The sequence below is a fragment of the Dufourea novaeangliae genome, unplaced genomic scaffold (assembly GCF_001272555.1).
Source record: "Dufourea novaeangliae isolate 0120121106 unplaced genomic scaffold, ASM127255v1 scaffold352, whole genome shotgun sequence".
Lineage (NCBI taxonomy): Eukaryota > Metazoa > Arthropoda > Insecta > Hymenoptera > Halictidae > Dufourea > Dufourea novaeangliae.
In genome coordinates, this window is record NW_015374223.1 from 10,258 (window position 1) to 26,801 (window position 16,544).

Sequence of the window (16,544 nt, forward strand, 5' to 3'; positions counted from 1 at the left end):
GTTTTCTCTCACTAGCAAGTCATGGGTATTATTTTAATCTGCAATATTACAGAGTTATATATTTATAACGTAACATTTTAATCTAATGGATGTTTGTACGATTGTTTTTATATTTATGTACTCCAATAGTTAAAATAATTGTAAGAATAATTTTTGTATCCATAATATAATAAGTATGTATAAGTCATGGGTATTATTTTAATCTGCAATATTACAGAGTTCTTTCTATAAATAAACGAAGAATCAAATTACAAAGAAAAGAAAAAATGTAAGCTATCACGAAGAGTATTTTATTTTACTTTTTACCTAACACATTCTTTCACAGAGGAAATGAATTTCTATCCGATTCTAATTTTTGTTAATCAAAGTATAGGTGTGACTTACGTGTGTGGTGTCAATTCAGATTACATATTAAATACTGAACATTTATAAATAGCAATTGTTTCCTGGTCTTTTCTGATTTTTGTAATAATTTCATACAAACTGATAATTAAAATATAAACAAATCGATGTATGCATACCAAAAAGTTTCTGCACTAAATTTCAATCTATTAAATTTATTACATTTCTAAACGTTCCTGTTACAATACAACACAAAGTAGTATTGTAGTTCAGAATAAATATGTAAACCATACTACAATAATTTTGATGTTTATAAAAAGTGAAGTTGATCCGATTTAACCATTTAACGCCCAAAGTTGCATCGGTGCAACATTCAGTTTAAAAGTGCGTCACATTCTGTTGTCGGTTAATATCTAACTTTTATCAGCAAGGATCTGTAGTTCACTGATGTGAAGTAAATCTCCACGGTTTTGGTTAAAAAATTCAAGTATTCCCTCCAAAAATAAATAAAAAAGGGGAAAAATGGAAAAAGAATAGCGCTGTGTAGTATTGATATTTTCGACTTCAAAATAACAAGATACAACATATAGGTATATCAGTCTCATAATTTTGAAATAACAATTATGGTCTGGACGTTAAAGGCTTAAAAGTGCACAATTACGGTCAATGTCCCTATTTCTAATCATGTAAGAGTTCTGCTAACGCAGAAATTAATTTTTATTATTTATTTATTCAATAATCGACAAAAAACTTATTAGATATAAAATTTAAACCTCCCCTTAAAATTCAATTTAAATAAAAGTATTTTTAAAAACATTTTAACTTAATAATAGTTAATTTAATATGAAATATAAAATGTCCCTATTTCTGCTCAACGAAAATGAAAATGCTCGCATTTCTACTCACAAGCGTGTCCCTAAATGCTCGCATTTCTACTCACAAGCGTGTCCCTTCTGGTTAGTGAAAATGGAAGCGCCAAAACCAAACTTTGGCGAACAATATTAAAGATTCCGTAAGATTTTCCAGTAAAAACGCAACGACCACGTGTAACTCACGATCGCAAAGGAACACACTTATTAAATTTATTTCTATGAAAATGCTGACATCTATTGAACAGCGGGCTGTAGTATCTTGTACGAAAATACTGAACTAATTTAAATAATTTTTTGTGTAACTAATTTATTATTTAACTTTTTACATTAAATAAAAAATATACGTACTGAGCAGAAATCGGGACATGATTAGAAATAGGGACATTGACCTTGTATGTTCTGCAAAATTTATTGAAACATGTATACATCCAGTAATATTGGTTCATTTCTAATATTATAGCAAGTAGAAATAACGAGTAATGGGCAAGTACATTTATCATATGCAAGAAATTTTATTTTATATTTTCGATTTATCTTTCCAGCTAAAACCACTTCGTTTTCGATTCAGTCATAAATTATGTTGTATTCCATACTGTCTCACTGAACGAATGCAATCATCGTCATAAAATTTAATATCCTCTCGACGATTTTATCTACTTAAAAGGTGCGTCGGTTTCCTATCGGCGTGATACGGCGCGCTCCTTTTTAGCGCTTCGTCGAGTCCCCGTGTGAAATGAATAAAGTCAATCGAACAAGGTTCTACGACCAATTTGTATGCCGAACACGGATGGATATTCGCGGGTGTCCCGCATCGTTAAGATTAAATTTGATTTTGTGCTAGGCGTGTTACTGCTGTGTTCAGGGTCGAGCGACATTTTTGGCTCCTCATGAAAGTTTAACAAACCAGCTGACAAGATTGTACGGCCGATTATTTTGTGAAACTAATGATTAATCTGTGCCACTTGATATTTTTATTTTTTCTCTTCAGTGTCTAAAGTAGAAAATTTTAATATACAGGGTGGTCCACGCAATTGTTTCAGGTGATAATTCCGTTGTTAATGCATTTATGAAAAAATGCCAAAGGAGAAAGATAAATGCCTCAACGAGCACTACATCTGTAGGCCCTTAGATTTTTTTTAAGAGCATTCGATACCATTAACGTACTGTCAGCCACCTAGTCGGAATATTATAGCATGAATCTCAAGACGTAAATAATGTTCAATCTGTATATATGTATACACAAAAGGAGAAGTCCTACTCACTTAATTTGGTTAAAAAAATAATCTTATTAAATCCCGAAATCTACGCGAGCGAAACCGCGAGAAATATGCTAGTAAATCAATAAGCAGCTTATTGATTTCCAATTCATTCCTGTCAAATGTGTATGGAATTGATCATGCTGCATTTACTATGGTATATTTTAATTAAAGTGATTGCATTAAGTTTATATCTTAATGTTGGATAGCATTATATCCGTTTATGCATTTTACTGTATATACACTTGTTTCTATGCCATATTACGTCATAATTAATTTCTCATGTTTGGACTTATTTTCATCCGGAGAATTTCCTAAATTTATTCATAACATTTTTAAAAAGTACACTGAAAGGAGTAAAGTTTAAATTTTTATTCATGGGTGATTCGTTCTGTGAGTTACATTGTAACCCGAGCGTCGGTCAGCGGCGGCTTATAGAGTATCAGATAACATCTGCTTGGCGGGGCAGAGCCTCGTCTCCGCTGACACGTCATAAAACTGTCATTCCGGCTCGCTCAAGCCGGCCGAGCCGAGCCGGAGAATCGTTGGCCTCGAGCCGGCTCGAGCCATTCGGCTCGATTACCCATCACTACCTACAGGGTGTCTGTTTTATCTCAATACAGTGAAATATCTTTTAAGGAAGTCATGTTACGAAAAAAATGTTTTAACAAAAGTTGTTTGGTATGGAGCGGGGCGTTATGTGGTGTAGATACTTTTTTTGTACCTGGTACGGTGAGAGAGATTTCAAAATCAAATTAACTTTTTCAAATGGAATGCTATAATTTTTCGTACATAATATGGTACTGTACGTTAAGACGAGTTGAACAAGCTGCTAACAAAGTCATTTCCTTTCATGGAAGGTTGTAAAATTGTGAAAAACCGGAAGTCGGATCACCACGCGTTCAGGCACCCTGTATAGCTTCCAGATAGTAAGTACATATTAAAAATTATTTTGTAAATATCTCGTTAACTATTAAGTTTAGAACGTATAAGGTCAACACATTTTTACTCAGAATTTGATACTCTATCGATCTATGGTATAAAAAATAGGTAATTCCGTTAAAAAAAAAATAAAGGTGACCTGGAAATCTCTAAAATGCCTTTACCCACATGTAAGTTGCACGCCTCAAAATTTTCATAAATGTACGGATAAGTCATTATTCGAGGTGATAAAGTTAGCTAAGAGACCCTATATACAGGGTGTTCGACAACTAGTGGGAAAAAATTTAAGGGGTGATTCTTTGAGGCAAAATAAGACGAAAATCAAGAATAACGAAATTGCGAAAAATGCTTCGTTTGTTAGTTATAAGCGTTTAAAAATTGACCCAAATCATGGCAATCCGCGCGCACGGAGTGTCAGCGGATCACGGCTCATCAGGGGCGTACAGTCCCTTTAAAGACTCAACGACGTGCAGGAAAAGTCGGTAGAACAGCTGTTTACTTACCCCGTAGAAGATGTCGATAACTTGTGCCCGCGGTATTTGAGTCGAATCCAATAAAATTCGCAAGAAATGTAAATATCATCTTACGAACATTGCCCCCTCTAGTTGTCACGTATCACAATTGTCCTGTCCACGAGTATCCAGAAATTAATCCGCACATGCACGTACACCACAGAAGTCCGCGAACAGTGTCCACACACACTGAGCAATTGTCCCGTCCGCGAAAAATGTCCATACACACTGCGCGATTGTCCCGACCGCGAAAAATGTTCACACACTGCGCGATTAAGTAGACCTGCGTTAAGTAGACCCGCGGGCTGTTCCTCCGTTGGGATTAACACTCTACAGATTACACAAAACTAACACTCAAAATAATTAATTTAAAACTATTCAACACTAATTTGTAACCTACACTAATTAATTTATAACAACTATTTATACTAATTTTTAACACGTTGTATATAATTATAAAACCTACAATATTTAATAAAACCTGCAATAATTAATAAAATCTAAAATACTTAATAAAACCTACAATAATTAATAAAATCTACAATAATTAATTTGCACTATTTATAACGACGACGTATGCGACACTACTAAATAATCACTACGTAATCACTAAATAAACTAAAACTTAGTTTTCCGAACATGAACTCTATTTGATCGTAGAATGCAAAGGGCACCGTTCGGAAAGGAGAGCTGATATTGTTGAACTGATCTTCCCTCGTTAGGATCGATGTGGCGTAATAGGTCGATCCCCACTCTTTCATGGTCAATACTTTTTGGGAAGGAAAAACTGCATGGGAAAGTGTCTTAGAGGTCGCGTTTCTTTTCGTATATTCTTAGAGCAACATCTGTATTTTTTTCTCATAGACCACTCGGGGCCTCGGGGCCACTAGGCCTCGATGCCGAGGGTGTGCGAGACTAGATATTATAAAACTGTCTCTTGTCTTCTGCAGTGCGACTACCCGCGGCTTGCCTGCAACGTGTTACTGCCATCGGCGAAGACCTTGCCCATTGTGTTTTCAGCCGTCCCTCTTGACATTAACTTCTAAAAAGAACTTTCAACGCCGAATGCAAACTCCACGTTAGAAATGGTTCATATTACAAAGAATGTATGTGTTTAACAATTTCCTTTGTTTTATTTTATGTAGTTTCTTCATGCATCGTAGTGCAGGTGCGGCAAATTTCATCTTAGTTTCATTCTAATATCATTATACGTTTTGTATGATCCATGTTAATTGCATATTATTTTTTTGCGGATACAAGAATACACTATTAAAGTATAAACAGTTTCCCCCTCGTACATCAGCGATAAGTGACTAGTGACCTGGAGGGAAATTAAAGCACATCCTCGAGAGTAACCGCATATGCAGGCCAACCAAATCTACAATGGCATCGAATAATATTCCACCTCTTAAAATCGCCAATACTAGTGACAGTTACATATCATTCGAGTAATGGTAAACACCAAGGCTAATCAACCGACAGTGAAACCACGACAAACTTAATATCGAATGTACACACCAGTGGCATTCCTAGCATTGGTGTCACCCGGGGCGGTAATTCATGGTGTTAACCCTTCTCCCTCAATATTATATACAATGTTTGACCATTGTATATCATGAATTTAAAAGTTCATAAAGGATATCATTTATTATTAGAACCTAAATATTAAAAGCCATACATACATAAACTAGGTACCTTAGTGCTTATTTTGTGTCACATTTAAGTGCCTCGCAATTGAACATCCATTTCAATGATATTTAATTTAATTTAATTCATGCGGATAAGAACCTATTTTTACAGTATTTGACTTAAAACGTTACGGCACACTAACACAATATTCATCAAATGAGGTATAATGAGATATAACAATTATAAAAATAGAATTCAGATAGATATAAAAATACGTCCTGGGAAAGTGTAGTTCGTAGTGGAAGTACCTATGCGGAGACCAAATAACAGATGCGTATTCAAGAAGAGGGCAAGTGAGTGAGTAATATAGATACAGTATCGTACAATGATTTTTGAAGTGAGTACAGATTCTAGAAATAACTCCCAATGAGTTTGATGCTTTGGATACCATGTATTGAATATATTCGTCAAATGATAATGACGAAGATTAGCTGGTTTCCACATATAGAATAAGAAAAGATGGATAGATTACTGCCTTTAGAAAATCTTATAATATGACACTTCTCCGTTTAAGCTCAATTCCATTGATATCACACCATTCCGTTATTCTATTAAGGGGACATGCTCAGTCAGAAATTTTCAAAAAATCGATTTTTCACTTTCTACATTTTCTTTAAGTACAACATCTCGAGAATATCCTGTGCAAGTTTCAAGGTAATCCAATTAAAAATAACAGAGTTACAGGCGTTAAAATATGAACATTCTATATACGTGTAAGCTTGACTCGAAACTTTAAACGCGTTTTTCTCGAAACTACATTTTTCAAATCGGTGATCAATATTTCTCGAAAACTACTGTGTCAATTTATATAAAGCCTTTTGCGCCTTATTTCAAATCAGAAAAACTTGCCCTTGAACGAAGGATTCTTTGGTTCGTTCCATACTTTTTTTTTAATTGACCAAAAACGAGTGATTTTTTAGGTGAAAATCGCACTTTTTCAGGAAAACGTCCGTTATTTTGTTCCTAATCAATATTTCGAAAAACCCCACGTTCAAGGGCAAGATTGGTTCTTTGATTACATAAATCTTACTGAATTTTTAATTTCAGATGAATCGTTACTTACGAAGTTACAGTGATCACTACAAACCACTTTTTGTGAAGAGACATCCGAGAGATGGCTCACCATTTATTTATTAAAAATGTTTTTAAATAAAAAAATTACCTTATAATCTAGTAACTGCAATCTTTGAAACACAAACACATTTTTTTAAAAAGGTCTTATAGTTTTCAAGAAAAAAAGTCCAAAAAACACTCTTTTTCCGGCTTCATGACTGAGCATAAATTCCCCAAAAAACACTCTTTTTTAGGCCTCCTGACTGAGCATGACCCCTTAAAGAACATTTTATTTCTTCATGAATAAGCAAAGGACTCAAGCGCGTATAATTCAATAATGCAATTTCCGAGCGCTAGAAGTAAGTACCTACAAGTCAAAACTTCAAACTGTTAATATCAACTGTATAAAAGTACCCCCGCCCCCCCTTAAAGGGGAAGGGGGGCCACTTCACGTTTATGTAGTTAGAAAGGCCTTTCAGATTCATGCAATTTAAGACCAAGAACTTTAAAATCGATGGCATAGTTTTCGAGATATTGAGCTGTTAAGAGTTATGTAGGCCACCCTGTATATACAAGGTGTCCCAAAAATGTCCTTCGACCCGGAAAGGGGGCACTCGAGGGGTGAATTGGAACAAGTTTTTCCTTAGTAACAATGTAATCTGAGGCTTCGTTACTGAGATATTAACACAAGCCTCAGATTACATTGTTGCTAAAGAAAAACCTGTTCCAATTCACCCCCCGAGTACCCCATTTCCGGGTCGGACAACATTTTTGTTACACCCTGTATATATCGATTTTCATACCATTGCGGAGGATAGAAGGTTGGTGGCGCTACGATAAAAGTCCAAGTTTTTGTAGAGGGGAGTTTCTGACCCTTGGTTACAACGCACTGATGCCAATAATCGTGGAATTACCGCGCGAACGCTTACCCTCTCCATGCCTCCCGTGGGTATTCCACAAAAGCATCTTCTAGCCTGTCCGTGTGAGCTGTACCCCCACTACGTCCTACTCGGCGACTCACCAACACAAGCGTTTTCTACCTCTTTCCGTGTGCGCTCTGCTTCGGGTGTCTCGGCGAAAGTCCTACGTCACGCGTTTATGTTACGACGGTCGAGTGGCCCAAGCCAGGTCAAAAATCTCAAATCCCAAGCAATCTAATCTAACTGCCAGTCGCATGTAAACTATGTTAATTGATGCTGTTTGTAGTCTGTCTAAGTTTACTGTATTTTATCTATATGTTACACAATAGTTTATTGGTCCTAAAGCAAATATGTATTTTTCGTTCTGCTGAGAGGTTGGGTGGTGTTATTTTGGTAACCAAATTCCAATACAGATCTTCATAGTTTGAAGGTTAATTATGTTTTCTCTTTAATGATACTAAAACATTGTGGAATAAAAATATTTTTTTTACGTAAATGGATTCTTCTAAACATTCTGCGTAATAAAATATTAAGGTATTATGTGAAAAAAGGTAATAATTCGTGAGATATTTTATATACAAAATAGGAAATTGTGACAAATTGTTAATTATTTTACGACTTATAACCAAATTATTTCTACTATGTTATGGTCCTTCTGATACCATATAACTTTTGTGAATAAACTTTTCTTTATATCTGTAGAAATAATGGAAATAATTAAGGTGATCAACGTTGCTGGATTATTCTTCTTAATGCACGTATGATTGTACTGAACTTTCAGTTATTCTTCTTTACTGAAAACAATGTAATCAATAATATGAATTATACAGTAAAACCTGTTTTTATGCGGTAGATAGGGACCGCATAAAAGAAACCGCACAAAAAAATATTCGGAAATTTCATAAATACTACATATAATAAACAACTTTGTACGACATACTACAGACATTTTTTTTTATGCGGCGGAGAGGGACCGCAGAAAAAAAGTCGCACTTAGAAAATACGTCAATTATTTACGAAATACATGAGAAAGTGCTTCCAAACAAAATAAATAATTAAATTACACATTATAAAAGCATTTAATTTTTCATTGTATACATGGAGAAGTTTTCAAAATGCACATTACATAATTCACTGCTAGTCGTCGTAATCCTTAACGCGCATCTTCTTGTGATGAATTGGTTCACCATCTGCTAGTCTATTTAATATTAGATTTTTTGTTTCTAATGGAATTGTCTTTCTTTTCACTTTTTTTTGGCTACAATTATTCATTTTAAGGGAGTACATATGTTTAAAAATAAAATGAAAATCATAAAAACTATATACAAATAGAAACAAAAGTAATTAATTTATTTACCTTTAATCTCACTATAAAATGAATCCTTAATCACGTGAGTCGTGGATAAAACTCGGAATACGAAGCGTATGCTGCTAGCGCGTCGAGCGAAAATAATTGAATGTACATTGTCGGGAAACTGTTTAAACCAAATGAACAGAGCGTCTTGAAGTGTATATTTATATGTACACTGATAGAAAACATTACAGTAATGCCAACGCCGTTGAAATTCATATACCGCATAAAAAAAAATCGCACAAAAATAAAATCGCACAAAACAAATCGCATAAAAATAAAATCGCATAAAAAAGGACCGCACAAAAACAGGTTTTACTGTATTGTGATATACATACATAATAATGAAAGTTATTGGACCATTACTTAGAATGCATATATGATTGAACAGTAATTTCATTTATCCTTCTACATTGAAAACAATGTAATGAATAGTATGGAAAAAATTGTGACATACAAAATGATTAACAACTAAATTTGCTTCATTATCTTATTTATGTAATTGTACATCTATGTATTTCAATCTAATAGACAATTAATCCTTTGCACTCGACTGTCGCCTCTAAAGCGACAAAATGTATGGAAAATTAGAAATTCCGAGTGCAAAGGGTTAATGTTTTAATTTCATTACATTGATTAGGTTAAGTTTTAAAATTTTTTATTTTTCGTCGGGCTTTTTTCATTTTTTTTCGTAAACCGTTCGTCGTAAGAAAAAAAGTAATAGAACTCAAAAGATGTGTTGTGTATAGATCTACAAGTTTTTTTTCATACGTCTTCTGATATAATCAATAGTTAAAAAGATAATCGAATAAAACCGATTTTATGAGTATTTAATTAATTATTTTAATGTTTAAGAATCTGGGGGCACATTTTCCCGTTACCCTCTAGAGCTTAAATTTTGCACAAATTATTTTTTTATTAATTGGAACTATTCTGCGGGGTTCCGCGAAAAAAATTCAAAAGTCGAAAATAAGAGCCACCCCTAGTATACATATAATGATTTCGTTAACTCAAGAAAATCTAGGTACCGATTAGACTGTTCAACAAATTTTAACCTTTTTCCTACCTAGTAACGGTTCAGAAGCGTTTCTAATAGATCTTTATGAGCTCTATACGAATCTACAAACCGTTTCTTTCTAGCACGTCCAGTTTTTTAAAAAATCAATATAGTTATTCAGTTTGTTTTGATACGAAATAATTCTCTGGACTTTCTCGAACCAAAGGGTGTAAATTGTTACTATATTATAGACATCTAAATATGTTTAAATAATGTTCAAAGTAAAAAGGACACTGAAAATTATTTAACATTTACAGCTGGTTGGTAAAGATGCAGTGAAAAAAACTACTATTCTGGATGACTTATGTAAAAAATGTAGAGGAATTGTTTCTTTTTTTCATCGGTCTACTACCGCACAGATAAAACTTTTAAAAGCACAAGAAACGCATTGTCCAGTACATTGCGATGTAGCTACCCGTTGGAATTCCCAGTATGGTATGATGAAACGTTTAATCGAACTTAGACTTCCTCTAAGTATAATTCTTTCTGAGCATGGAATGTCCGATAATTTAACAAGTCGAGAATGGGAGATATTAAATTACTATTTTGAAGTATTGGAACTGTTTAAAGAAGCCACCGAAATAATGAGTGCCGAAACATACCCAACCCTTTCACAGTATCTACCAATTGTCATTGGCATAGAATAAACAATGCAATCCCTTTCGGCAGAACATTCTAACGAGATGTTTCGTGATTTCATTACGAACATAATGACAATCTTTAAAGAAAGGTTTCATTTTTCCCATACTTGCGAGCCTATTTTTCTAACACTGCTCATTGACCCACGTGTAAAAAATCGACTACTAGATGATATGCAAAAACGAATGGTATTTGATATTTTATTAAATAAGATACCCTTACTTTCTAATAACGAAGAAAGACAAATGGAAAGATCAACTGGAAATGAATCTACACCGAGTAAAAGCATTACAGGTAATATTGCGATAGTATCATGATATCGTGATGATACATGTATAATATACATACTAGATAAATTTGGCATATGTGAATGTAATTGTATACAGAGATTTATGTATAAACAATTTTGCAGCACCGTCCCAAAGTTCCAAACTTTGGCAATTTTTAATAAACGTAAGTGAGGAGGATGTAAACGTCGATGAAGTATCGAATGTAACCGCTGAGGCCACACGATTCATGAACGAAAAGACTGTGCCAGCTAGTACCGATATTATAGATTGGTGGAAAAAATATTACGGCCGGTTCCCTAAATTAGCACTATTAGCAAAAAACTGCCTGGAAATTCCTGCCACTCAAGTGTCAAGTGACAGACTTTTTTCTAGTGCAGGGAATGTTGTCACTGCCTAACGTACAAAGTTATTAACTAAGCACGTAGAAGAATTATGCTTTTTACATAAAAATATGAGAATAAAGCAGAAACATGAAATTAACGTCGACATTTTTCTTCCATACATTTACATTAGTATTTGATAATAAATAGATAAATGTTCGAATAATTCGAACAATTCGAATATTTACGAGTAACTCAAAAGTTAAAGATCTGTTCGAATATAGTCGAGTAATTCGAAAATTTTCGAGCTGAAAATTCATTTTCAAGTAAATCGAAGTCTTACGAGTGCTCGAATATTCGAGCCGTTTGAATTTTTCAAGTAGCTCGCATTTTTTTCATACAGTTCGTCGATTTCAAGTAGCTCGGAAAATTCAAACGCTCGACTCGACTCCAGCAATCAAACCGAGTTCAGCTCAGCTCGTAAATTACGAGTACTCGCACACCCTTATATTTAACCAGAAAAGCTGGCGAAAACCCCAAATTTTATCTGTGTTCAAAATGAATGAAACTTTGTCCCTATGTTCCTAAGAATGAATAAAAATAAACTACTATCTTGGTTTTTCGAAAACAGCAGTATTTAGCAAGAAATTGAGGCTTGAAAGTCAACAATTTTTGTGCTTAAAGAAAATGCCAAGAAACCTATATTAAGAAAGTGATTTATTACAAGTGTAGTGTTAAGGAAGTGCAATAACAACATATGTAGGATATAGAGGAAGGTATGTAGAGTAATTTAGCACTTTGTTTTCTTCACGTTTTTGTGTGGTTTGGATGAAATAACAATTTGAAAACTTTTTTTTTTCGTAAAATCAAGTGTAAAACATTGAATTACTTTTTTGCACCCCAAAGCACCCCTTTTCTTTTGATATATTTTTATCGGACATTGCTTTATATATTTCTTGAAAAATTAAGTGCTAAGAGGTGCTAAAACTACAGTTCTGTTCAAAAGTATCTCCTCACTTGTGCACTAGTGAAAAATTATTGAGATTCAATGTTCCATAACTTTGTTAATATTCGTCAGAATTTGTTTAAACGAAAGGCAAATTAAAGCTTAGACCTTCTACTTTTTTACGCCTTCGTTCGATTTTATTTAACTCGGTGCCCAAGAGGTAAAATTTTCCCTTATAAAGAGAGCCTTCGAATTGTAAAATTTTGTTCATATTTAAGAACGGATGTTCCTCATAGACAACAGTGTTCGGAATTTTGCATGTATTTCCGAAATAACGATTCTTTGCCTTCAAAACAAGCCAAACTGCATCCAAAATAGATGTTTTTTAACGAAGTTATAGTCATTTACAGAAACCATAAAGAGGCAGCCGTTTCTGTAAATGGCCATAACTTCGTTAAAAAACATCCCTTTTGGATGCAGTTTAGCTTGTTATGAAGGCAAAGGATCACACGATAGGCGTATATTATATGGTTGATTTGATGATGGGGTAATTGAGGTGTGAATGATAGATCGATGAAGGACAGATATATCATAAGCAAGAAATACTGTCTGATGAAGAATTTTACTCAGCATTTTCTGACGAAAATTAATTCTATTATATATTGCAAATAAAAAATATTCTTAAAATATATATTATTTTATATATTATATATCATAAATCAGAATGTTTATGATCGTAGATACAATCGACCCGCGTGCATCCATCGCTGTCAGTTGATTGTTAACCTATTAAATAAATTTCGTCTGTCAATTCTTGACGATTGAAGTTTTTAGTATGTTATTAATTGTATTAGGACTAGGGTTCGTTGATGACCTTCTATTATATGTATGTACTATTACCATATATGTATGTATACATATCTTACCGTACACAAAACATTTCAAAAATATAGGTTTCCTTTAAAAAGCTGCATCTTTGTTAAACAACATAGTTCTTTGATGAGGTTTGGTTAATTTTAAAGACAAACAATCATACTTTCCGGTGGTATATATCAAAATTGCAAAAAAATATTGTTTGCACTCCGTAGTACTTGACGAACTTCAAAGAAAAATACAGTTTGGCACACTCCTATTGATGGGTGAATTTTACCCTCTAGACAACCATTTTGATAAAATTTATTTAAAGAATCAAAAACTAGAAAGTTCAAACTTTAAAATGGTTTTTGTTTCATCAACTTTGAATGAATAGTAACAAAGTTATAAGATTTTGAAGATTGAGTAAATTTTAAACTAGTTTTGGCCAGCTTTTCGGATCAAATACCCCACTGTGCGTCGCGGCAATAAAGTATGTGGTTGCAAAGTTCCACGCCCCCCCCCCCACCAGTGGTGGAGATGACGCCTGGACAATAATCGAAAATCAACAAAGAGTCAATAATCGCGAGGTCCCTGTACATTGTACATATGCAGAGCAGTGGTTCGGGATTGCCTCGCATTCGTGATTACCCCACTCTTCGTTACTAACTGAATGAGTGTGAACTGTGAGATGGGGCCGGATGGAACGAGCGGAAGTGTCCCCCTTCGATTTTGATAAAACTTCGTACGTCTGTTAAGCAGTCAAAAATAAGGGATACGTATTTTTTTTATCGGCTGAGACATGACTTGCAGGGGTGAAATTTCGATTCGAAATTTTTTTGTTATAAACAAATTATATTTTGGATAATTATATATTATTCTGCATAAAAAACCGCAAACATCGTACATTAGAGGTTTTCATGTATCTCCTCCGGTTTTCGAGATAGTACTTTCGGGTTGAAACTTCGAGGAATGGTTTCACCCCTTAAAGTCGCATCTCAGCCGATAAAAAAAATACGTATCCCTTATTTTTGACTGGTTAACAGACATACGAAGTTGCATCAAAATCGGAGGGGGACACTTCCGTGCCTTCTCTTGTGAAACGAACCGTGTAAAAACTACGACATGAACGTAAATTTAAATTTTGGATTTTGACTGTCTTAACTATCGCAAAATCCTTGGACATTAAACAATAAGGAATTGCAAAGAAAATTTTTTTAAATTGTTCAAAACCTGATTTTTTTAGCGATTTAGGCGCAATTTTCGAGGCACCTATTACCGTTTTGAATTAAAAAATCTAATATTTGTTTACAACAATTTTTTTTCATTTATACCATGCTATTGTATGCACATATATTTGGCTACTGACTATCACCCAGAAATTTCGAATTCGACTATTCGTTTTGACAATTTTATTCTTTAACAAAAATACGTTTTTGTTGATATCGTTAAAAATTCCAAAAAATCACCTGTGCCACATTAATCCCTGAAATCTGTACGTACTTTAGGAAACTGTAAGAATATACTGCGACCACCTACGACCCCGAAAATAAATCGTGTTTAAATAAATGGAGAGAGGACGTAATGCGTTCGCCACAATCAACGTGTTTGTTAATATAGTAAAAAGTTCGAAGAGTTTCAAAAAACCACACCTGCCACGTTAATCCCCAAACTCTACTTTAAGAAACTATAAAAACATTCTGCGACCACTTGCGACCCCGTAAAAAATTGAGAGGACATAGAGCGTTGAATTTATGTTTAATACAATTTTTACAATTTCGTTATTGTAAAAATTATATAAATTTGGACGAACTTGTATTTTATGTATCAGTTTTTTGATTTCATAAGTGTTAGACTCCAGATGCACCATTAGAGGCGCCTCGTCTATACAATAACATCTACTTAGAGGTACCACATATCTAACACCATGGAAAACTTCGGATTCAATTACTTACCAATAAAATTTAAATAAAAATACTAATTGTTTAACATATTATTTAAACCAATGATTAAGAAAAAAACATTATTTACATGGTTGGAAATACTAATTATGAAAAAAAAAATAAAAAAAAGAGAACAGGAAAGAAGATAAACCATTACATATATATAACAAGCACCAATAAAACAATTTCAAACAGAAGAAAAAACAAAGCATAAACAATATTAATAACAAGTATACATAGCAGACAAATTAACCACCATAATACTATTGGAAGATTGGACTCCTCATTCAAAGGCACATGATCTAAAAACAACTTGATAAACATATACAGTAAAACCTGTTTTTATGCGGTAGATAGGGACCGCATAGAAGAAACCGCACAAAAAAATATTCGGAAATTTCATAAATACTACATATAATAAACAACTTTGTACGACATACTACAGAAATTTTTTTTTATGCGGCGGAGAGGGACCGCATAAAAAAAGTCGCACTTAGAAAATACGTCAATTATTTACGAAATACATGAGAAAGTGCTTCCAAACAAAATAAATAATTAAATTACACATTATGAAAACATTTAATTTTTCATTGTATACATGGAGAAGTTTTCAAAATGCACATTACATAACTCACTGCTAGTCGTCGTAATCCCTAACGCGCATCTTCTTGTGATGAATTGGTTCACCATCTGCTAGTCTATTTAATATTAGATTGTTTGTTTCTAATGGAATTGTCTTTCTTTTCACTTTTTTTTGGTTACAATTATTCATTTTAAGGGAGTACATATGTTTAAAAATAAAATGAAAATCATAAAAACTATATACAAATAGAAACAAAAGTAATTAATTTATTTACCTTTAATCTCACTATAAAATGAATCCTTAATCACGTGAGTCGTGGATAAAACTCGGAATACGAAGCGTATGCTGCTAGCGCGTCGAGCAAAAATAATTGAATGTACATTGTCGGGAAACTGTTTAAACCAAATGAACAGAGCGTCTTGAAGTGTATATTTATATGTACACCGATAGAAAACATTACAGTAATGCCAACGCCGTTGAAATTCATATACCGCATAAAAAAAATCGCACAAAACAAATCGCATAAAAATAAAATCGTATAAAAAAGGACCGCACAAAAACAGGTTTTACTGTACACTGATAGAAAACATTACAGTAATGCCAACGCCGTTGAAATTCATATACCGCATAAAAAAAAATCGCACAAAAAAAATCGCACAAAACAAATCGCATAAAAAAGGACCGCACAAAAACAGGTTTTACTGTAATTAGTCGTTTATATAGAAGAAAATTGAATGCCTAGAGGATTTACCAGTTTCATTCTATTTACTGTGTGGCATCTATGTCTCTATACCCCCTCTTCACGAAAATGTACTAGAATCTAGTAACTAGATAGAGAGGATAATAGAGAGAAGAAGGATAGATTCACCGCATATCTTCAATTTCCTTTGAACCGCTGAAGCCTCTACTTGTTTGCACAGGAGTTTACATTTCACATTTCACATTCCAGTTAGACTCGTTACACAGTGAAGCGTAAT